We start from the raw sequence: 4877 nt of genomic DNA on the forward strand, positions 1-4877 counted from the left end.
AGACAGGAGTGGGAAAGCATATAATATCAAAACCAGGGCCCTGTTGGACAATCAAATATACAATCACTCTATATTTCCGACAATATAGGTTTACAAATTTTCAAACACACATAATTTTTAACAATAACTTACAGCCAGAGGTTCTAGTTTGAGTGTGACTATTTGCTAAGAGCATGGTACTACTGTATTCTCCTCTCCAAGCTGGGGCTTTGCATCCTGCAGGCCACTGCCCGGACTGACCCTGTGAGCCTGGGCTACCGCCATAACCAGGAAGTCTGTCACGTGACTCCCAGTAACAAGCTCTCAATGACCTATCAACTCACCCAAGGCGACTCATTCAACAAGACTAATACTTTTTGTAGTAGACAGAAAATTGTTCCCCACTGCCAAAAAGAAGGTGCCCACGTCTTCATCCCTAGAACTTGGGGAGATGCCGTCTTCCACGGTGAAGGCACCACTGCAAAGGGAATTCAGTGAAGGACCGAGGGTCGGGCTGGTTGCTCTGGGTCACCTCAGTGTACTCTACACACTACAGGCTCCTGATGCTTGGAAGGATCCTTCCAGATCAGGAAAGGTTGGCTATGGAAGCAGAGGTCAGGGGAACAGAGAGAGAAGGCGCTGCTCTGCTGGCTTTGAGGTTGCTAACGCCCAAGGAACACTCGGCTTCCAGTGGCTGACACAGGAAGGAGGCATGGCTGGCCCAGCCCTGCTGACACCTTGACCTTGGTCCTGCAACACTGAACTTGGATCCCTGACCAGATTCTTGTTGTCCTAAGTTACTAAACAGCATCGATTGGGAATTGTCACAAAGTAGCAGCAGCTTAGCACTGTAAAGATGTAGCACCGGCTAGGAATATTTTCAGTACGAGCATTTCATCTGGTGATTAGTGTGTGTCAGTCATCAAACCTCAAGAAGTATACAGCATAGCTAGGAACCAACAGAGAGAAGTAAGTAAAGTGCCTCGGAAGAGCAGCAACTTGGACTTCAGAGCAGAATTTTCCAGAGGGAAAGATAGATCTTAGCACTTAACTCTACAAATCCTCAGTAACTCTGAGCAGTCTTCTCATCCTTCCCACCGTGCTCCATCTGCTCTAATCTATGACCTAATGATCCTGCAGTGCCTCACCTTCTGTGTCTCCAAAGCACCGGACACAGAGCCCGTACGGAGTCCACGCAATGTGTGAATAACGGCATTTCTGCTCCCGGGTCACAGGCACTAGAATCCAACTGGACTAGCAGTGGCCTTGGCCCACCTCCCGGGGGATCCTGAGGTTTCTGAGGCCCGATGATGTCTGGAGGGGTTGTCGCTCAACCACACCGGTTTCTTCCCACAGGCAGGCAGCAGGCACGTGTCACAAAGAAGGTGCCACACCCAGCCCTAGGTTTATTCCCTTGCAGCAGACGTGGACCTGGCCTTGCCCACAGCTCACCCTTGATTATCATCTCAGCTGTCCCGGTCTGGATTTTCACCCATGCCTGTGGCTGGCTTTGGGTGAGGGGTGGCTGTATAAACACAGCTGTCGGCCACCAGGGCCATGTGCAAGAGGGAAGGAGAATTTCCCGTGGCCAGAAGAGGGGCTGAGCAGACAACATAGGAAATGCCTACTACACTCTATCGGTTTTTGTCAGCATCCCACACATGCGCGAGAGCCCCTTATGGTGATCATGCTGTGGACTGAACGTCACTGTGCGTTGGAACTTGACAGCCAGCCTCAGAAGGGTTTGCTCAGAGCAGCACTCTGGGGAGAGCTGTGCCGCCAGGAAGACGTCTGTGGAGAGCGCTCGCTCACTCAGAGTGCTCCTCTTGTTACAACACAACTACGAGCCTCAAGGCAGCAGCCAGAGCTGCCCCTCGCTGGGAACACTGGGAGGAAAGTGGCTCCCTTGGCCAATTCTCTGGGCTCAAATAAATACTCTGTCCTGGTTAATGACTCCATCTGTGTGTGCAAAGGTGACGAAGATTGAGGAAGCAATTCAGATCTGACCCAAATGCCTCTGCACGTCGAATTCCAGCTGTCAGGGGAGAAAAGCATTTCGACTGCAGAAATGATAGGGTGCAGGGCCGAGCTTGGCAGGCTGCTCAGCCACCTCAGAATAGACCTTCCAGATGAGCATGTATGGTCACGGGGTTCAGAGAGGTGCTAAGCACAAAAGCATTCCTGAGGGGAAGAAAGTTCTGTGGAATGCGGTGCAGGTTTGAAAATTGTACTTATTTGAAAACCAAGGGAAGCCTGGAAAGGGACCCTGGGCTGGCTTCCTATGGTCCATGCTCAACATCCTCCATCCCTAGAAGACAAACCTTCCCCCCACACCGTGTCTAGAGGTGCCCCGGTCTTCACACCAGTCTGGCTTTCTGGTGGCCTCCTGCAGCCACCAAGAAAAGAAAGGGCACTCAGCAAAGAGACAGGAGACAATTTTCCTGACTCAGCAACTGAGTCCTGACGAGCAGCAATCCAGCATTTAGAAGGATAGAGAACAATCAAATAGTTGCATAAAAGATTCCCACAACCAGGCACTTCCTAAAAGTGATGCACACGAGGCAATAGATTTGATCATCTTGCAAGAAATTTCCTAGCCTGTAGTTTCCCAGGCTGTCCCCAGTACCTGCAGTTTGTGAAGACCAACAAGAGAGGCAAAGACTCTTGCTGAAAAGTGTCTGTCACTTGCTCTTTTTGTTTACAACTAAGTAAAGTCTGAATTGCTGCCTTCATCCAAGGACTTCACAAACCACTGTGGTTGAGACTTCAGCCTTGGTCAGTGATAGACCAACTCTTAAGTCCCAGCTCGGCCAGGCATTCATTCTGAGATCATGGACACTTTACATAAGTGTTATCATCCTCCTTTGCTTCATTTTTAAAATAGAGGTAAGAAATCTACCTCATAGGATGGTTGTAAATATTAAACAAGGTGATTATGTAGAGTACTAGACAGAGTGTTTAGCATAAGATAAAAGAACCCAATAAATGGTTTACTTATTTATTTCAGAAAACATTGCTGAGAGTGTCCCATGAAAATGAATTCAGCGAACTCCAGTTGGTTCAGAGATGATTCCTTGGCAATCTGTGTTGAGGACTGTGATTTTGTCTTACATCATACATGGCGGTCACACCAGGTGCTACTACAACTGCTCCTCAAGGTTTCCATTATCTGACCTCCCCAAGCCTCCCCAAATTGGATTATCAAATGTTAGGAAATGATGTGGACAGCCACCATGCTTCTAGAGCATTTGGTGATTTTGGTGGCAAAAGCTCAATGCCAAGATTTTGAAGCAGCTTTGGACACTGCAAAAGGCTTGTCCTATGCAGGACCCCAGCAAGGGCAGTCCTGAATAGACCCCCATGGTAATCACTACCACTAGGAAAGGGAAGGTGTACAATCTCCTTTAGTAACTGTATCAGTCAGCTTTTCTGTCACAAAATAGCCAACACCCACAACTTAATGGAGGAGAGGTTTAATTCTGCTCATCATTTTGGAGGATGCAATCCACAGTCAGCTGACTCTGAGGCAGAAACACCAAGGCAGAAGGGCTTGGCGGAAGATAAGTGCTTAGCTCTTGGTAGCCAGAAAGCATCAAGAGAGGAGCCAGGGAGGGAGGCCCACCCTTCCAGGTCACATCCCAGTGACCACCTCTTCCAGCCAGACCCCCCTGCAACAGTACAGTCAGACCTGACCTCGTCAGTGGGTGAATCCACTCATGAGTGAAGTGTCCCTAGGATATAGTCCTTTCCCAGAAGTCCCACCTCTGAACACTAGGGACTACTCTGGGGGACAGTGTGGGCCTAAACCATGGCAACAGCTGGCACCGATCCTCTGCCCGATAGGTGGGCAGAGAGGCAAGAAGGAGCAACCAGGAAAGGGGAGTTGGAAAGGAAAGTAGGAACCCAGAGACAGACTTGATTTTTAAATATTGGCAGTAAAGTTAAAAGTCTCCATTCCTGAAGGAAGATGGCAGTGACCATGCTGGAAGAGTTGGGGACATTAAGGTTACAGAAACTGAGGAGCTGAGGAGAAACTTGTCTTGGGGTGTCCTTCATCTCACAGTCTTTCACCCCAATCATATATCTACATCAGTGCTCCTCTTGACATTGCTCAGAAACAGGGGAAAGAAGAAAAGAAAAATCCTTCACAAGAAGAAAATCCTCCTCAACTGCCCAGTGAACCTCGCAGACCAGCAGAAATCTACCACTGACCAATAAAGTACAGCAAAGACAAGATGTGGTACTTGGAAAAACTGGCACAAGGAATGTCAGTTACCAGGCATTGGCTTAGTTGCAATTTACTGATAAGAAAGGGTTCCAAATAATTAAAGAGGTTCTCTTAGAAGCACAGGATAGGTAGTGAAAGACCACAATATGGAATCCAGATCGAATTTATAGTTAGCTGAGTCCAACTCAGGGTGAGTCCAGTGCCTGAGTCACATCCACTATGACAGCAGAGGTCCCTTTGGGATCAGGGAGGTTTATTACCTTTATTTTATGAAGTTGATTGAAGAACCACCTCCCCCTGAGCCACAAAGACAGCTGTGGCCCACTCCAAGGAGTAAGTTTGACAGCTTCACAAGCGGACCATCATTCACACTCTGTGATGGGGGAGTTCAGACTCTACAGTGTATATATTTTGCCAATTGCTTTTAAAAATAGATAAAAATTTAAGACAAAAAAAAGAGTGCATTTCTACCATTTCATTTCACCTCTGCTGTGACAGATAGTATTTAGCAACCTGTATCCAGGAAAGAGGATTTTTTTTTCTAGTTTTGCAGACAATGTTAACGATATGACTTGAGAAGTGGACACCATTGGCTTACTTGGTTAAATGTGACAGTGCATGTTGTTTAGAACCACCACAGGCAATTTGGTGTTTCCTTGGAAAGTGGGCT

At 47.7% G+C, this 4877-nt stretch overlaps 1 pseudogene; it reads left to right on the plus strand.

Annotated features, from left to right (window-relative positions):
* The first annotated feature begins 3787 nt into the window (after positions 1–3787).
* On the plus strand, positions 3788–4586 carry LOC104875224 (annotated as a pseudogene).
* Positions 4587–4877: the final 291 nt, after the last annotated feature.

This window comes from Fukomys damarensis, unplaced genomic scaffold, assembly GCF_012274545.1.
Source record: "Fukomys damarensis isolate Sample0158 unplaced genomic scaffold, DMR_v1.0_HiC HiC_scaffold_11, whole genome shotgun sequence".
NCBI lineage: Eukaryota > Metazoa > Chordata > Mammalia > Rodentia > Bathyergidae > Fukomys > Fukomys damarensis.